At 37.0% G+C, this 21,112-nt stretch overlaps 1 protein-coding gene across 1 annotated transcript in view; it reads left to right on the top strand.

Annotated features, from left to right (window-relative positions):
- The first annotated feature begins 1,176 nt into the window (after positions 1-1,176).
- Positions 1,177-21,112, top strand: part of LOC115211760 (dual specificity tyrosine-phosphorylation-regulated kinase 1A) — a 509,539-nt gene continuing 489,603 nt past the window's right edge. The window contains exon 1 of the mRNA XM_036503300.1: positions 1,177-1,273. The gene's annotated coding sequence lies outside the window, so the exon portion shown is untranslated. The remainder of the gene's footprint in view (positions 1,274-21,112) is intronic.

Raw genomic sequence — 21,112 nt, 5'->3', positions numbered from 1 at the left:
ACACAAATATATATATATGTATATATATATATATATATATATATTATATATATATATATATATATATATGCATGTATTCGTGTGTGTGTGTGTGTGTGTGTGACTGTGTGCGTATCCGAGGACTTAATTCACATCTTTAGAATCAGAATTTGGTAAAAAAATATTTTGGAATTTTGAAATTCAGAAATTTTTCAAACCTTTGTAGAACTTTTTTTTCTTCTCATTTTCCTTTTGTCTCTGATGGTGGAATATCCCATACTCTGGGGTATCCCAGAAACAGTTGTAAGACTGAATTCTTTCCAATAATGATAATGTATATGACTTGTGATGTTTGCATCCCCTTAACGTTTGTTGTATTCTTTAACAATTATGTGTATGTATATATATATATATATATATATATATAGAGAGAGAGAGAGAGAGAGAGAGAGATAGTGAGAGAGAGAGAGAGGGGGATTTCAGAATATGTCTGTAAAAATCAGTGTATGCACATTCACACACACACACACATATATACATATGTGTATGTTTGTATGTATGTATGTATGTATATAGCTTAGGTATTGCGATACTAATAAGCTGATATAGAACTTAGTATACGTATGCTTCTGAACGAAACGTTAGTCGGGTACAGAGCGGTTATAAGAAAGAAATGACAAAGGAATAGCCTATTGCCTTATGAGCTTCATTAGCTTACAGCTTTTTCCATTTTTCTTATTACCGCTCTAATGTGTTTGTATGTGTGTGTTTGTATGTATGTATGTATGTATGTATGTATGTATGTATGTATGTATGTATGTATGTGTGTATGTAATTTTAATAATATCATTTCGAAAGCGCAGAAGAGTACATTCAGTTATTTTCTAATATAAGCGTTTGTTCTTGAAAATATTTAGAGATTTAGAAAGACAGAAATGCACCAATATAAAGATGGTTATGTTCCATTCCAACTACGTAAATTAATTTACGGGCATATTTGGTTTATAATATCTCACACTGTATTCTTAAGCTGACACTTTATTTTATTTGAATGTCAACTGAGAATTGGACATTTCGTAGCTCTTACTTTTGAATATGTTGCTTGTTTTGTTTCTTTTTATTTTTTGCGATAGCATAAGACGTTGCTGTGGCAAGGCTGTTACATTTTAATCTATATGGTTTACTTTGATTTTTCAGGTCCCAAATGAAGTTAGAGATCGAAGCTCCTTCCCTTCAGTATTTGCTTGGAAATGTATGTAAATGCTGATTAAATGGAATTTTATATGGATTTCCGGTGAGTCCGATATATTTATTGGATAAGTTATTAATTTATATGGTCTTCTAGTAAATTATATGATTGACTTGTTTTTATACAAATTCACTTGCTACTAGTTGGCTTAGTTTTAGACATATCAAGAGGGACAAATGTGAAGAAAATTACGAATTAGAATATGTGATTTTATTTTTACTTTTATTATGTTTATTGATTTTATCATTATTATAATTTACGGTACTTATATTCTGGGTGGAAGTTTATTTTCTATGTTAGCAGGAGTACTTGTGTGTCATGGTGCAATGGCTAAAGTAACAGCAAGATTAGACCAAGTAATATTCATTTTCCTATTGTATGAGCATTTTCCTATTGTTCAACACAGGTAATGCTTCTTTTTTTATCAAATATTATTATAATATGTAGATGAAAAATTTTTGGTTGCAAAGTTTGACAAAGATAGATATGTTTGACTAAATTAGTAATCATGTTGTTGGTGATTCCGTTTGATGGGAATTATAGTTATTCAGACATAAGAGTCCATCATCACTGTAAAGACCCCCTCCTCTTGGGAAAACTGACTTTTAAATTTTGTAGGGAAAATATTCCTACAATGCCATAATACAATTCTCTTATCCATGTAAATTTGCTAAAATTCAAAGTGGTCTTTGTGTTTGCATCACAATATCTATTTCGTTTATTATCTATTTCCGTAATATTTTTGATCTGAGGATTTGATGGCATTAATGAGTAATATTCCTGCATTTGGTAAGTGAGAATCAACTTTCGAATAATCCAATTATACGAAGTTTAATAAACTTTTGGACATGTTTGCAAGACACTCAATCATTAGGGCAGATTTTCTAAAGGTTATTATATTACAATTATAACATTTATTACACATTCTTAAAAATCCATGGTGCACCTAGAATACTCCTGGTGGCGCACTACTTTGGAGCCACTGATCTTCAGGTTTATAAAGAGACAGAGAAGAGGGATGGGGTAATATCCTTTCGTTCTTTAGTTTCTATAAACTGGTTCCAGTTACGCCTCGAAAACGTAACCATAAATTGCAATGACACTTTTGAAATAAAGAGTAAACCATTTTAGAGCCAACAGAATTAGAAGTTTTAGCGTTCATTTCTTGAATAATAATCAAAATGATGTAACTGAACTGGTTCTGAATGTGAACATAGTCAGATTGCGTCATCCAAACCCCTTTCAAGTTTATAATTATACCGACTCTAAGTTAGAACATAGTATGTGAATATATTATGTTAATGGGTTAACTAATGCAAATAGTTGGACCCAAGGAACAAATAGTAGATTGGTGGGATAGAAAGCTGGATATCTAGCTGGTTGGCTGGTTAGTAGGTTAGTTGGTGATGTTATTGTTATTGTTGTCGTTGTTTTGCCCCCCCCCCCCAATACCAGGTCAACATTCGAACCGTAAAACTCTTGTCTTTTTATTTTTGCTAAAGAATACAGTCTTGGTTTTGCTTTGTTTTTGTATGGCTGTAACAATCTGATTTGAGGGAAATTTGGGTGCTATATCTAGTAGGTCAAGTGACTGCGTCGAAGCCCCTATGTATGATAATTGATAAGTTGCCATTGAGATAGTAGGTTGGTTGTGGTAGTTCGTAGAGATGTTGTGGTTTATATCCCAGGTCACTGCGAGCTGATCAAGAGCCCGCAGCTAGTTTATCAAAACGACTAGACACCATCAATAAATTTATGCTTACCCATACCTTCATATCATCTATAATCGTGCTGATCTACGATAAAAGGCGTTCCAACCATAGCCATCCGATTTGTTTATTTCTTACAGAATGTTTAAACCTACTGTATCCAGTATACTTCTATTAATTTTTAGATTGTTAGTGTGTCAATTGAGATTTCACAGCTGCTTTTGGTTGGGTCACAGACTGGGTGGACGGTTATTCTGTTGGTGATAGTAGTAGTAGTAGTAGTGGTAGTAGTAGTAGTGGTAGTAGTAGCTGTTTGTGTTGTTTAGTGGTGGTAAGAGCGTTGTTTCGTTGGTGGATAAACATTGCAAAAGAAAAAAAAACGTTTGTGAGAGGAAAACTGGTTCATCTTTTGTGTTTGTTTCGATTTTTTTCTCCTTTTTAAAAACTCATAATGGCATTGTGATATAATTATCATCCTCATCATTGTTAACATTACTGTTATTATTATTATTTTGGTTTGGTTCAGGTTTGGTCTTATACTTCACGGGATTTATGTAATCAGTGGCTTACTTACCTGTAAACTTAGGTAACCACAAATTTCCAGGAGTCTTTCAAATGCTTAGAACTCTCTTGATAAATCCTTATTATTATTATCATTATTATTATTATTATTATTATTATTATTATTATATTATTATTATTATTATTATCATCATCATAATTTCCTCCGTTTATACACCGAGTAAATTCCGCCGAGGTCGACTTTGCTTTTCATCCTTTCGGGGTCAATAAATTAAGTACCAGTTCTGTACTGGAGTCGATGTAATTGACTTATACCTTCCCCAACTTTGGAAAGAATTATTATTATTATTATTATTTATTATTATTATTATATTATTATTATTATTATCATTATCATTATTATTATTATTATTATTATTACGAACAAAACGCCTAGCGGTATTTCCCCTGTCTTTACGTTCTGAGTTCAAATTCCGCCGAGGTCAATTTTGCCTTTCATCCTTTCGAGGTCGATAAATTAAGTACCAGTTGCGTACTAGTGTCAGTCTAATCGACTGACCCCCTTCCACCAAATTTCAGGCCCTGTGCCTATAGTAGAAGGGAGTATAGTAGAAAGTATTTCGTCTGCCGCTACGTTCTGAGTTCAAATTCTGCCGAGGTCGACTTTGCCTTTCATCCTTTCGAGATCGATAAATTAAGTACCAGTTGCGTACTAGTATCAGTTTAATTGACTAGCCCCGCCTTTCCACCAAATTTCAGGCCCTGTGCCTATAGTAGAAAGGAGTATAGTAGAAAATATTTCGTCTGCCGCTACGTTCTGAGTTCAAATTCTGCCGAGGTCGACTTTGCCTTTCATCCTTTCGAGATCGATAAATTAAGTACCAGTTGCGTACTAGTATCAGTTTAATTGACTAGCCCCGCCTTTCCACCAAATTTCAGGCCCTGTGCCTATAGTAGAAAGGAGTATAGTAGAAAATATTTCGTCTGCCGCTACGTTCTGAGTTCAAATTCTGCCGAGGTCGACTTTGCCTTTCATCCTTTCGAGGTCGATAAATTAAGTACCAGTTGCGTACTAGTGTCAGTCTAATCGACTGACCCCCTTCCACCAATTTCAGGCCCTGTGCCTATAGTAGAAGGGAGTATAGTAGAAAGTATTTCGTCTGCCGCTACGTTCTGAGTTCAAATTCTGCCGAGGTCGACTTTGCCTTTCATCCTTTCGAGATCGATAAATTAAGTACCAGTTGCGTACTAGTATCAGTTTAATTGACTAGCCCCGCCTTTCCACCAAATTTCAGGCCCTGTGCCTATAGTAGAAAGGAGTATAGTAGAAAATATTTCGTCTGCCGCTACGTTCTGAGTTCAAATTCTGCCGAGGTCGACTCTGCTTTTCATCCTTTCGGAGTCGATAAATTAAGTACCAGTTACACACTGGGGTCGATGTAATCGACTAGTCCCATCTCAAAATATTTTCGGGCCTCATGCTTTTAGTAGAAAAGATTATTATTATTGCTATTATTATTATTTATCTCTATTTTTGCTGGTCTTATACCGAAATTAGATACAGTTATTACTGCTGTTGTTGTTGGTGGTGGTGGTGCTGGTGCTGGTGATGGTGATGGTGGTGAGTGGTGATGGTGGTGAGTGGTGGTGGTGTGATGGTGGTGAGTGGTGGTGGTGGTGGTGGTGGTGGTGGTGGTGGTGGTGGTGATGGTGAGGAGTGGTGGTGGTGGTAGCGGTTTGTTTGCTGGCTGTTGTGGCGGTAGTGATTTTGTACTTCCCTTTTTGTTTGTGAATGGACTGACTACACCCGTCTCCCTTCACCCCACCCCCCAGCACTCCAGGACAAAAGGAAACACAAAACCCCCACTGTATAATAATGGCTTACACAAAGAGAGCAATGGCCAGCTGCAGTTAGGTCAAGCTATGAAAACAAGAATGACCAAGCGTCATACGCTCGACTAATTAACAAAAATATCATTAATCATGATCTTGTATTGATAACGTACAGAGGCCCATGGCCACAGATCATGGGGAGAATTGACGAGTGATAGTGTATGAGAATGCAACACAGTCTATGGAAATATATAACCGAACTTAGCATGAAGATATGGACATTCTTGCACATATATAGGCGTAGAAGTGGCTGTGTGGTAAGTAGCTTGCTTGCCAACCACGTGGTTCCAGGTTCAGTCCCACTGTGTGGCACCTTGGGCAAGTGTCTTCTACTGTAGCCTCGGGCTGACCAAAGCCTTTTGAGTGGATTTGGTAGACGGAAACTGAAAAAGCCCGTCGTATATATGTGTATATATATATATATATATATATATATATATACGTGTGTGTGTGTGTGTGTGTGTCTTTGTTTGTCCCGCCAACATCGCTTGACAACCGATGCTGGTGTGTTTACGTCTCCGTAACTTAGCGGAGACATTTGACTGTGGCCATGCTGGAACACCGCCTTTAGTCGAGCAAATCGACCCCAGGATTTATTCTTTGTAAGCCTAGTACTTATTCTATCGGTCTCATTTGCCGAACTGCTAAGTTACGGGGACGTAACACACTAGCATCGGTTGTCAAGCGATGTTGGACACACACATACACACACACACACACCACACATATATATATATATATATATATATATATATATATATATATATATATATATATACATACAACGGGCGTCTTTCAGTTTCCTCTACCAAATCCACTCACAAGGCTTTGGTCGGCCTATATATATATATATATATATATATGTATGTATGTAAACATTTGCGCCCCCACCCCCTGGACGGGACGCTGGTCCATCGTAGAAATACATGGCTTCTTTTTATCCGCTACGTGGACTGCAAAACGTGAAATAAAGTTTTTTGCTCGAGAACACAACACGTCGCCCGGTCTAGAAATTGAAACCACAATCTTACGAACATGAGTCCAACACCCCTAACCACTATGCTACACGCCTCCAATAATTGCAATCAGTGAAAGAAAAAGAAAAAGAATTTTATTAAGAGGGCATGGGTGAAGTAGCTTAAGTCGTTGATTGTTGCCATTTAACCCAAGGTCAATCCAGATCAATTAGACCTATAATCAAAGGCATTCCATTTGTGATTATCTTGTGGGGATTTTTTTTTCTATTTAGAACTACTTTATTTTGTTTTTCTCAGGCCCTTATGTGTCATACTGGTCGGTTACTTAATTTCGATGCCGTACAAGCGACCAAGATCACAGCATTATCCCTGGACCGGATAAGGATCCATTATAGGATTCAAGACCAATGATATTTAAGGTGGGAAATAACAAGTCGGTTACACCAACCCAAGTACTTGACTAGCACTTTATTTTGTCGACCTCGAAGGGATAAAAGGCAAAGTTGACTTCCGTGGGATTTGAACTCAGAACGTAGGGAGTTGGATGAAATGTAGCTAAGCATTTTGTCCAACGTGCTCACTATTCTGTTGGCTCGCCGCCTTATATCGGTAGCTACATTGTCGAAATTTCATCTAAGATAGAGTTTAATTCATAACTTACCAAAGTTTTATTAACTGAAGTGGAATGGCACCAACTGCCAGTTCCTGTTCTTGGTTCAGACTCAGATCAGATCAGTGATTCAAAGACTTTCCAACCGTAACTCTCCCGCCAATTCATTTATCGGAAACTTTAGTTGTCTACTGTATCTTTATTTGAAACGACTGGGTGTGGTTTAAGAAACATTTAACTGCTAATGTTACCAAGTCGGGCGACTGCGTAAAGACTCCTTCGACGGCTTGTCGGCCGACGAATTAGAAATCGGCTAACTGGCTTGTGGCTTGATTCGCTGTTGGTTGCCCCCTCTTTCGATACATGGCGTTAGATTACGATGTCCAGCTGCCGAGAGGTCAAAGTTCGTATTAACAGTGTCCGACTCACGCTTGGCTTAGTTAGGGAATAAAATCGTTTAAAATAAATGTATATACATTGAATGGGGTGTGGGCGTTTAAGTCTTAGTTAACAGCTGCGTAAACATAACGACACACACACACACACACACATCTGCTTACATACATTGTCCAGTGCCACACCTACGCATATATACACGTGTGTATATCCACATACATTCATATAGACATGCAGACACGTTCATAGTCATGCATACATACATACATACATACATACATGTGACTACAATAGGGATGAGTTTGATGACGTGTTGTGGACTTAAAGGTTTTCAATACAGTAATTGTGGCGTGATCGGGGTAGTGGGTGGTAGTGGTGGCGGTAGTGGTGGTCGTGGTGGTGGTCGTCGTCGTCGTCGTGGATGTTGTCGACGTTGTTGTTGTTGTTGTTATAATTATTTCTGTTTTTGTTATTGTTGTTATTGTTGTTGTTGTTGTATTTTGTTATTGACGTTCTTATTCCAATTGTTGTATGTTGCTGATTTTTTACGTTATCGTTCGTCTTTCGTTGCTACAATCGTTATTGTTATTGATATTGTAGTGGTTGTTGTTGCTGTCGTCGTTATTCTTATTGTTGTTGTTATATTTCTTGTAATTGTTGTTGCTGCAATTTGTTGTTACTACTTAAGAAGAGTGGTCCCGGTGCGCGCACTCGCGTACTCGAGCATCCGCGCTAGCTAGTTGTGACTAGTCGATCCTACAACGACTACCTAGCAAAGAAATTAAAACACAAAATAAATAATTTTTTAAAACAAAGTAAATAAAACACACAACACAAAGTAAGGATCGACTAGTCACCACTATCTAGCGCAGATGCGCGAGTACGGGAGTGCGCGCACTGGGACCACTCTTCTTAAGTAGTACCCATTTGTTTACCTCCTTATCCACTCAGTTCCGATTTGAGTGGGAACCTTTGATATATTTCTACCAATAGTACACAGAAATTTAAAGGAAATTTGGCCGATATTTCTAACAGATCAGACGACCACATCGACGCCTTCCCTCGCTATCTCATGGCGATGATAGGGGATTGGGGGTTACTGATAGTGGTTGAAAAAATGGTGTTCATTGTTATTTAAACCTAGGTCGTTACTTAAACCCCAAAACAACTATGAACAAAGACATTCAAGCCATGACCACCTCATAATTTTTTTTCTTTCTTTATTTATTTATTTATTTATTGGGGTTTCATTATCCAATTCCATTTTATTAAGGAAGATAGGCCTGGCTGGAGACAAATTTGTCTGCTATATCGGGCAGATTGAGCGCCGGGTTAATAGCGATAGTTACAATCTCAGTTCATAGTGTAAAGTGGTCATGGTGGTAGTAAGAGTACATGTAGTAGTGAGAGTGTTAGTGATTATTCGCGGGAAAATATGAGGATGCGAGGAACTGGTGTGAGAGGTGAAAATACTAGTAAGGACACGGTGGGGAGAGTGCGAGTGAAAGAGAGAGCGAGCGAGAGAGAGAGACAGAGGTTATGACGGTCACGTTGATTATATATATATATATATATATAAAATATTATTAGAGACAAAACCACTATTTTGCAAAACAAACAAGGAAAGACTTAATCAATACATAAATTTTAATAAATAGTAAAAAAAACTGCCACTACAATTGTTTTAAGTCTTTCCTTGTTGTTTTGCAAAATAGTGGTTTTGTCTCTAATAATATTTTATAATATTTTACTATAAAATGGATTTAATCCTAAATCTGATTTTTTCCCTGTAAATTTGGATTTATTCCCTAATATTTATTATATATATATATATATATATATATATATATCGGCAGTCACAATCCGCTTTGCTTTGTTTTAGCTTTCGAATGACGCCACTCCACGAAGCGCATTGTGGTGAGTGATGTACAACATCCGATAGTCTGGTCGATATGGTAATACACACACACACACACATATTCTTGTATTCTTTTATTCTTTTATTTGTGTCGGTTACTTGACTGCGGCTACGCTGGAGCACTACCTTCAAGTATTGTAGTAGAAGAAATCAACCTCAGAAGTTATTCTTTGTAAGCTTAGTATTTATTCTATCGGTCTTATAAATAGACGAATATTGTAAAAAAAGAAAACAGCATTCAATTATTAAACATTCATAATTGGAATAAATAAATAAAATTGAATATCAAGTATTTATGGAATTTTGATTTACTCTCGGATGAATCTGAATTCACTGTAGCTGGATGTTTTCTTGTCCCTTTTTGTATCACCTAGTTGTCCGGATGTGTTGCGTTCTTGTCCCATTTTGTTTTTGTTATATATATATATATATATATATATATATATATGTGTGTGTGTGTGTGTGTGTATGTATATATATATACAACGGGCTTCTTTTAGTTTCCGTCCACCAAATCCACTCACAAGGCTTAGGTCGGCCCGAGGTTATAGTAGAAGACACTTGTCCAAGATGCCACACAGTGGGACTGAACACGGAACCATTTGGTTGCGAAGGCAAATTTAGTGCAGTTACAGTAGAGTAAAATGAATGTTATCCTATAGTAAAAAGTGTAAAATCACTGTATCTGCCCAGTGCTTCCCTCTACCGGATTCCCAGACGGCTGTTACTATTTAGCTTTCCTCAATGGGAAATACCGAAGTAAGATAACCCGAAGTAAATTCAAAGCCGAAGCTTTCATTAAAAGGCAGCCAACATCAGTGACTGAGATGCGCTTTTCTACCCCTTCATTTGGGTAACTACAACAGCATCAGATCCAAGAAGTGATAACGAAACAATGAACTTTAGATTATTCAAAGTATGTTCTTGACTTACTTGAATTCCTAAAGTCAAATTCACTGCAATTACCATTCTTTTTACACCTTTTACAATGAGAGAGAGAATATTTTCTCCGCAAAACTTATGCATAATGTTGAGCATGCATTTAAATACAAACACATACGCATATTTTCTTGCGCGCAGAAATTTGTTCTCCATAAAAAATGTTGCGAAACGGCCGTAACCTTATGGACGTCAAGCGGCTAAACAAATAAATATAAACATATTTTTCTCCTCTCAAACCTCCTGATTTTATCCATATATATTATTTATGAAAATGTGACCGTCAGAGCGGCTCTTTTTTTTTTTCTCCTTCTCTTTCTGTCTTACCCATTCTTTTTCTTTCACACACCTACACACACGCACATATACATATATATATGTGTGTGTCTGTATGCACAACTTAACATGCATGTACTGGTAGAGTGCCGAGTACTGCGTTATTTACCTTCAGAGTACCTCGCATATGAGCGCATGGAGCAGAAAAGCACACATTTATATCGCTGGCACATGAGAATTGACTACTCTGGGAGCCGGAACTGCCAGGTCACGGGATTTAAGCGTGCTCTACGACGAAAATGAGTTACAGTCCGATGATAGCTTAGCTGACCAATACTGTCAATACTATTCTTGTTAAAGAATAATGGATGCTATGAGTTATCATTCAATTCAATGTAAGACTGTTTTTATTATATCAAAAACAATTAATATATATATATATATATATATATATATGTATATTATATATATATGTATATATATATATATATGTTATATATATATATATAATATATGTATATATATATATATATGTATATATATCTATATGTATATATATATATAGTGTATATATATATATATGTATATATATATAGAGTATTATATATATATATATAGTATATATAGATATATATATGTTATATATATATATGTATATATAATATATATATATGTATATATATATATTTTTGTTTTTTTGTTTTTGTTTTTCCAGTTTCAGCTCTTGAGCTGTGGCCATGCTGGGGCACCGCCATTGTGGTGAAAGAGTACAGCAGGGATCACCACCCCCTGCCGGAGCCTCGTAGAGCTTTTAGGTGTTTTCGCTCAATAAACACACAAACGCCCAGTCTGAGAATCGAAACCGCGATCCTGCGACCGCGAGTCCGCTGCCCTAACCACTAGGCCATTGCGCCTCTACATATATATGTATATATATATATATGTTATATATATATATGTATATATATATATATTATATATATATATGATAAGAAGAAAGAATATATATATATGTATGTGTGCGTGTGTGTATGTATGTATGTCATTATTCAGTTTTATTTCAAGATATTTTGCCAATTGAGAAAGAGCTGATTTCTAACCTAGATCCAAGGCCCCTTCATTGGAATTCCAACAACACCAACAGAATATTTTTGTGTATGTGTATGTTTTTGTTCTTATCAAATGCTGCCAAGCCAAGTGGGATTTTATGGTTCGCAACTATCATTCCATTGTTTGTTGAAGGGTGTTTATGATCGAGGTAGATGAATTCAGGAACTTGCATTACTGGTTTACCATAAAATGTAATGTTGAGGTCCGGATTAGGGCTGCTTGGCCACACTAAGTGAATGGCTAGTGGTGTCAGCGAGATCTGTTTGGAAGGCATGATTGATGAAAATAGGCGCCAAGGTCGGCAATCTATGAGATGGAGAGAGAATATCACAGCATGGACAGGTTTAAACATGCTTTACCTGAACGCTCTTGCTAAAGGTTGAATATTATTATGCAGGTAACTATCTCCTTCACGAGTGTGAGTATTCTGCTGCAGATGGCGGTAGCGGGAAAGGAACGAATCAATATATACACATATATATATATATATAGAGAGAGAGAGAGAGAGAGAGAGAGAGAGGAATGTATAAATAGTGAAAATAAACAGCTCCTGACAATCTGACAATGCGGGAAGTTCAACAAAACCTTAATATACTTCGGGCTCAAAGTCCGTTCTTCAGAAGGAAAGAACTAAGAAAAGTTCAGTTATGTAGGATCTGATAATCCATTTAATTAATCCATTCCGGTAATTCATGAATGGATTAACAGATCCTATATGACTGGACTTTTGTTAGACTGTTCTTTTCTTCTTCAGATGGGACTTTGAGCCCGGAATATATCAAGGTTTTATTGAACTTACCGCATTGATAGAAGCTCTCTATTCTCTGTCTTTTTACATTCTTCGATATTTCAATGCTTCAAGCGAACTCCAACACTCTAAGATATATGTGTGTATATATATATATTATATATACTATTTGCCAACATGTGGCAGTCCTGGATGGGACGAATGTTACTGTTGTTTAGCCCAGGAAACGTTGTTTCCAGCAGGCTATACGACACAATATCTGTGTCCTTACATTTTCGAACAGCACTTCCATCCAGCACAAAGCAACATATGTGCACCTGTTTCTGGTTTATTGCTCTTTCTCAGCACAGAGTAGCTACTTGGCTAGATGGGGCTTTTGAATTCCCGTTCGAAAGTATATATTTTCAAAGTGACACGTAGTTACTGATCTTATAAATAGAAACATTATTATCTCTCAATCTCTCAAAGAGAGATATTCAGTAACAGTACATACATATTAACGTACATGTATATTCATACCTATATACACACATACATATGATTATGCATATATATATATATATATATTATAATATATATACATATATATATACATATATATATATATATATATATATATACATATATATACCAAATAAATATATTTATATGTGTGTGTATATATTTCTTTGTGGTGTGTGTGTGTGTGTGTGTGTGTGTGTGTGGCATAGCTGCAGTTGATTCCCACCCCACCAAGCTGTGTCAGTATAATTTTTTTAAAGAATGCACATGTTTTAAATGAAGAATTGCAGAGCTAGTTCCCCAGTGGTAAAGCTTACAGTTAATTATCTTCTATGTTTTACTTAACACAGTCATTGGAATGCGGCCATATAAGGGAGTCACAAACTGACACCAGTACTTATTTTTAACTCCCATACCTATTCTATCGGTCTCATTCGCCTAACGACTAGCTTACAGGGAGGTAAACAAGCCAACGCCGATTGTCAAGTGGCGAGTGAGGAGTAAACACACACACATACACACATGCAGACATGAAGGGCTACCACAACATTTCCATCAACCAAATTCATTCACAAGACACTGGGTAAAGACTCTTGCCCAACGCGTCGAGGAATGTAACTGAACCCCAAACCGCATATTGAATAAGCGAGCTTCTTAATCACGCTACCAGCCAGTTCCCGTGTTGATGGACTTTAGGAAACCAGTTTTTAGGGGAGCATCATTCTCTCACAACAACCAGAAATTTGTTACCACTAGTTTCTGTAACTTTAACAGCTTCTCTTTCTTAGTTGAGACTTACATATTTGAAATATCAATATTACATAATGCACACTCCCGAAAATGCATTTCTGAAAACTTTCTTTTAACATATGCTTTTTTCAGAAAGTGTGTGTGTATGTGTATGTGTGTGTGTGTGTGGTGTGTGTGTGTGTGTGTGTGTGTGTGTGTGTGTGTGTGTGGTGTGCATTCGGTCATCTCATAAATAATGCGGTCTTTTATACTTCTTTTATTTTTCAAAATTAAGATAAACAAAGTTCTTTTTTAATCTAAAATATACTCTCCTTCATTTTCTACAATGCTCCTCCACCTATCTGGTAGACATACAAGGTCTCTCTTCCAAAATTCACTTGTCCGTGACGAAAAATACTCCTCCTATACTGTTCTAACTTCATCTACAGAATTCATACTTTTTCCATCCAAATGATTTTGAAGACTGCGAAATAAATGATAATCAGATGGGGCAATGTCCAGCGAATATAGTGGGTTGGGCATCGTTTCCTATTCAAACTGCACCAGGCTTTGGAATGCCATCCTCGCTGCATTTAGCCGAGCATTATCCTGATGGAAGAACACCCTTCGTCTTGAAATCAACGATGGTCGCTTTTCTTCTAGCGCTCACTTAACCCGCTCAAGCTACTCGCAGTAGATCTTTGTTATCGGTTGGCTTGGGTTTAAAAGTTCAAAGTGGACTAAACCTTTCATATTCCACCAAACAGATAACAACACCTTATGTGAGTGAACACCTTCTTTAACCTGAGGTGCCGGTGTTTCTTCTTTCTCTACCCACTGTCTTCGACACTTGACATTTTCATAGAGAACTCATTTCACGTCACCAGTCACTATTCGGTCCAAACAAGGTTCATTCGTGAAACGTTACAACAAAGAAAATCACACATTCACTCTCTGCGCGCATCTAGACCCGGAAAGTTTATGAGTAACCCATTGACCCAGTTTTCTGACTTTTCCGATGGCGCGTAGGTGTCGATGAACGGTTGAATGACCAAATCCAAGCTTCTTTGCTAGTTCCTCAACAGCTACGATTGGGATATTGTTCCACCAGGGTTTTCAGGACGTCCTCGTCGAGCTCTACAGATCTTCCAGGACCAGGCTCGTCTTCTAGGCTGTAACTCCTGGATCGGAATTTCTGAAACCACCGATGACACTGGCTGACGCTTATTGTCCGATCCCCATATACATTTCTGTTGCGCTGTTGCCTTTATTGAGTGTGCTCCTTTGTCACTTCCATTATACCTTTGAAAAAATAACTGTTAAAATCGGATTGCACTGTTCAAAACTTTCACTAAGAATAAGGACAAGGCAAGATTACTCCCTGCTTTAATAGCAAGCTCATGCAGGTAGTTTATCCCGTTCCCCTCCGACTTTTAGTTCATGCAATTGAAAAAAACCACATTATTTATGGGATGATCCTATACACACACACACATATATATATATATATATATACATATGTGTGTGTGTGTGTGTGTGTGTGTGTGTGTGTGTGTGTGTGTGTGTGTGTGTGTGTGTGTGGATTAAAACAGTTAGATTCAGAGACCTTGCCACGCTGAGTTTCAAGCGTGTCACTAGTCTTCGACCAGATTCAATGGGCGAAGACTAGCACATACTTGAAACTCTGGCTACGAAGGACCTTGAATCAAAATTTTTTCGTCCATACATGTCATTCCCAATAAATTTGTTGAGTGCCTTTCTTTCGTTTGTCCACTCACTCGTTATATATATATATATATATATATATATATATATATATGTGTGTGTGTGTGTGTGTGTGTGTGTATACAGTGAGAGAGAGAGAGAGGCGTAGATATATATATATATATATATACATTTATATATATACATATATATAATGTATTATATATATGTGTGTTTACATATATGTAAATATGTGTGTATTTGAAAACAAACTTCTTACACACCCACGTCTATAGATAGATAGATGCATGCATACATCAGACAGACAGGCAGGCAGGCAGGCAGACAGACAAACAGACAGACAGATAGATAGGTAAATAGATAGATAGATAGATAGATAGATAGATAGATAGATAGATAGATAGATAGATAGATAGATAGATAGATAGATAGGGAGAGGGTCTGCGCAAATTGAGATAGTATATAAGAAACAAAGCACACGCCAAATATATATAAATTCTTGAAAATGGGATTGTGAATGTCAGGAAATGTCGAATATGGATTTAAGATCTCTAGGGCTTTCAGAGTGCTTAATGAAATTTATTAAGGATAGCAACAACCACTGATAGCACCTATACTATCACAGCTACATAACCAACCAAGGATAGGGTCTATACGGGCTCATATGATCTGCTCGAAATAAGACGTATATCATAGTCTTGATATGCTTAATGTCAAAGAATTGGGATCGTTGTAATGTGGTCTTGGTTATCTGTACAAGGAAAAGACAGGCTGGTCACAGTTGGATCGCTTTCGTAATGGGTATGTTAGACCAGGGCTGAACTGAAATTAAACAACATAGTTTCTTGTTGGCGTCTTTTCTTGTCTTTCCATTTCTCCTCTCTCCCTCTGTGACTCCTTTGTGTTCCCTCTTTTACGGTACGTCGCCAATATCCATGTTGTTTTAGTCAACAAGAAACTATGACATTACAACCAGTCAGGAACAGTCTTCGCTACATTTGCGGCACCTGCCAGAGGGAATGTTTGTCCAGGATAGGACTACACCGCCACAGCAGGAGATGTATTTAGGACATGAAATGTAAAAACCGGACTAGATTATTTTATGCGCAACTCCATTGTCTCCTGAGACAAAAAGGATGCCAACATCTAAAACAACAAAAAAAACAACAACAAATAGAGATTCCTTCACAGGCTCACCATCCGAACCAGTTAGGTTGTTCCTCGCCCTACCAGAAATAGTAACCAAACCTCCCTCAAAGCACGCACTACCGTGTGTTTTTTTTAATGAGGAAAGAACAGATTTGAGAATGTAATCCAATAATAAACCTAAACAAACAAACAAACAAAAGATGGGATAAGATGGGATGGTCACGGGGCTGGAACGTCTTTGAATTATAGGCGTTCTTCTATCAGGTTAATTCGAACCTCACAACAGCAACAAACAACAATAACAACAACAACAGCAGCATTCATCTCTAAAACACCACCATCGCATCACCTTCATCACCATCTTCGTCTCCATCTTCCGTTACTGCTGCTGCCGCTGCTGTTGCTGCAATTTCTGCTGTTGCTGGTGCTGCAGGCAACATCAGACTGACTACCACGATGACCCGTTTATACGAACACCGCTAACGTTTATGACATTCACTCATAGGCCGAACAATTTATATAATTTTATTCAGATATTTTTTCATTTTATTTTTCTTGTGTCTTTTTTTTTTGGTCATATATATTGTATTTTTTTTCCTTTCGTTTAGGCTTTTTGTTTATATTTTACAATTTTTATTGTTATTTTTATTCGCGTTTTTATATATATATATATATATATGTGAGGTTCGAATTAGACCTGATAGAAGAACGCCTATAATTCAAAGGCGTTCCAGCCCCGTGACCATCCCATCTAATCGCATCTTTTGTTTGTTTGTTTGTTTAGGTTTATTATTGGATATTACATTCTCAAATCTGTTCTTTCCTCATTAAAAAAACACGCGGTAGTGCGTGCTTTGAGGGAGGTTTGGTTACTATTTCTGGTAAGCCGAGGAGCAACCTAACTGGTTCGGATGGTAAGCCAGTGAAGGAATCTCTAGTTGTTGTTGTTATTGTTTTTCTTTTTGTTGTTTATTATATATATATATATATATATATGTGTGTGTGTATTTTTTTCTCCAGACGTTTTTGAGATTTTAATTGTCTCCTGGAATTATTCTCGTCACAATAACATTGCTAATATTGTCAAAAGTTAGAAACACTAAGAAAATAAATGCATAAACGAAGACAAATCAACAAAAATATAAATAAGCAAGTAAATAAATCAACAAATAAATAAATATGAGGCAAGCGAGCGAGCAAAGTGTGGATGTACTTGAGAGAAAGTGGCAGCTGTAAGGTGAGACGTGGGAGGAGGTGTAAGGTGTGTCTGTAAGTGTGTGTATGTGTGCGTGGTTGTGTGTGTGTGCGTGTGTGTGTGTTTGCTCACATCCAACTATGACTGTGTGTGTGTGTGTGTGTGTGCGTGTGTGTGTGTGTATGTACATTATCTAAATATGTGTGAGAATATATATGTGGGTGTGTGTTTGGTTGTCGTAGCTGATGGGCCCCAGGTTAGTCTTGTTCGGATGTTCCAGACGTGACCAACCAGCTTTTTTTTTTTTGAAAAAATGACGAGTGTAGGACTAAACTATTTTTCCTCCATTTATTTATTTATTTATTTTTCATTTCTTTTTTTAGGATAATAACGAAGCGATTTGCGGGATATTTCAGTGCTATTTCTAACAGGTAGATCCTCTGTGTTGATGTTTCTTCGTTGGTAACAGTTTGTGCTGCTGCTGCTGCTGCTGCTATTGTTGTTGTTGATGATGGTGGTGGTCGTGGTGGTGGTGGTGACGATGATGATGTTTAGCTACAGGTCAGACATATTTGTGCAGAGCTATGATCAAAGCTGTCCCAACCGTGACTATCCCGTTTGATTTGTTTCTTCCTAGTCGTTTATCTACACTACCCAATATCCGTTCCCTATTTTTTTTCTTCTTTTTTTTTCCTTCTTCTAAACGGCAGAAAGTGATTTGGCTACTGCTTCCAGCATAGTCAGCAATCATGTAAAAGTTCCCTTGCTAGCCGTTGTTGTTTAGCCCCAAGCCATCTTTGAATGAGCAGGATTGTAATCAAAGATGCGCCAGCCATGACCAACTCGTCTTATATTTTTTTTGTCGGGTATCATATATCTGAGACCGCAAAAATTCTTAACCTTGGAAAACTTCATTCCGCCTCCTCCACCCCCCATCCACCCCCACCCCCCACACACATACACACACACCTAGTAGGGTGGGGGAAGGAGAATATCAGAATTCTCGGAGATGCAAATTTGGAGATTCGAAAATGAAAATTGCTTTTAGGTTTAGAAAATTCTTTTTATCGTGATATTCCGTTTTTCTAAATTCATTTTCGCTAATGTTAATTTTTAAGGATATTAATGCAAAAATAACATTAGGCTGTTTTGTTTATTTTTTTTATATTTTTTTGTTGTTTTTTAACCTTTTAGTCCAGTGGTCTCAACCATTTTCTTTTTTTTGTTTTTGAACCTCTTTGATTCCTGTTTTATTCTACTGGACCTCCATAGCCATTCAATGCATAAAAAAATCCTACTATATTTTTATCATTAAATATTATCAGAAATTGTAGAAAATGTTGTTAAAATATTTTGTGTATATTAGAAGCATAAGAATCTCGCTCTATTGCTCATTAATTTTGACGGCAAAATCTTATATGACCCCACCCAAAGGGCCATATGGATTCTGGTTGAAAACCACACATTTGGTCGGATGAAAAAGTTGACCGTTTATCGGATCCCCAAGGAGGAAGTGAGGCAGGTATCTTCAGATCAGAGACCAGGCCCGAATGCTTGCAACAGAGTGGGGCCCACTAAAGGCACTCTAGGTGCCAGCTGGTTATGTTAAACCGGGTGACGAAGTTTTTTTAATTCCCAGGTGTTATATAATAAACTGTGTTGTATAGAAAAATGGTCCTTTTTCTTATTCGGGGTCACGGAAAGTCGCTCATGTTGGCGTTAGCTCTGCCGTGGCTTTGAGGTGGGTTTTGGGGTCGTAGAAGTTAATTTAGGGGAAAAAAAATGCGAGAATGTCCGCTATATGTGTATAAATGCATACAGAAATATTTCGAGCTATGTATGTATATGATTATGATTTATAGCATGTACATGAGTATAAGTATGTATATGTATGTATGATACACACACATACATACACACAGAGGGAGAAAAAGAAGAGAGAGAGAGAGAGAGAGAGAGAGAGAGAGAGAGAGCAAGTGTGATTGGTTGAAGGAGAAAGCGATGGATATTGAGAGAAAAGACATTTTAGATAGATAGGTAGATCGATATATTTAAAGGTAGGCAGAACAGTGCATTAAAAGCAGACACACACATACACACACACACAACACACACACACACACATATATATATATATATATATATCATATATATATATATATATACACACATATGCTATGGTAGTGACAGAGAGGATAACAAAAAGTGATTAATGTATATGCATATAAATAAATCTGCATGTGTGTATATGTGTGTGTGTGAGAGCGGAGAGAGGAGCAGAGAAAGAGTAAGAGAGACAGACAGAGTAAGAGATAAAGAGTGGGAGAGACAGAGTGTGTATGAGAGGTTGTGTGTGAGAGACTCCCAGTCAGTAAGTAACAGTTTTCCGACTGAACAATGGAAGAAAGAGATAAAAGGAGGCCAGAAAGAAAGGAATTGGTTTTGGTTTTGGTTTTGTGTTCTTCTTAATAAGTAGTTAATTTGTTAATTAATTAGAGCGTTGGTGAGAGGAGGAGGCGGAGGGGAGGAATGAGGTGAGACGGAGATTGATAGACAAACACGAAGAATGCAATGAATAGATAGACAGATAGATAGATAGATAGATAGATAGATAGATAGATAGATAGATAGATAGATAGATAGACCGATAGATAGATAGATAGATAGACCGATAGATAGATAGATAGATATAGATAGATAGATAGATAGATAGATAGATAGATAGATAGATAGACCGATAGATAGATAGATAGATAGATAGATAGATAGATAGATAGATAGATAGATGGATAGATAGATAGACGGATAGATAGATACATACATACATACATACATACATACATACATACATAGATGGATGGATGGACGCATAGATAGAGAGATAGATAAATAGACAGACAGACAGACAGGCAGGCAGCAGGCAGACAGACAAGCAGATAGAGATAGATAGATAGATAGATAGTTATTTTGTTTAGGTAGGTAGGTAGATATATATATATATAATATATATATATATATATATATATATATATATAGATAGAGAGAGAGAGAGAGAGAGAGAGGGAGAGAGAGAGAGAGAGAGAGAGAGAGAGAGAGAGAGAGAGAGAGAGAGACCGAAAACCAGACAACCAGGTAGACAGGAAGACAGACAGACAAGCAGGCAGGCAGGCTAGAAGATAGATATGCAGGCAGACAGACAAACATAAATTAATACGTGGTTAACTGAATATAAATATCAGCTGAAAAATAAGTAAAACCAAAAACTTTGAAGGTCTGTTACCATACAACATACGTGTAACTGACGTAATCTAAGAGAGAGAAAGCTAAAGAGAAAGAGAGAGAGAGAGAGAGAGGGAGGTCAGTGCGGGGGAGAGTGTATAGAAATGAAGAGTGGGAGTGATATAAAAGAAAGACTTGTGCACGTCAGTGAAACAACACAAGTGTAGGAGAGAGATTGCGTTTGCTGTGTGTATGTGTGTTCGAGTTT

This window comes from Octopus sinensis, linkage group LG5 (genome assembly GCF_006345805.1).
Source record: "Octopus sinensis linkage group LG5, ASM634580v1, whole genome shotgun sequence".
NCBI lineage: Eukaryota > Metazoa > Mollusca > Cephalopoda > Octopoda > Octopodidae > Octopus > Octopus sinensis.
This window is presented reverse-complemented; position numbering and strand designations above follow the sequence as displayed.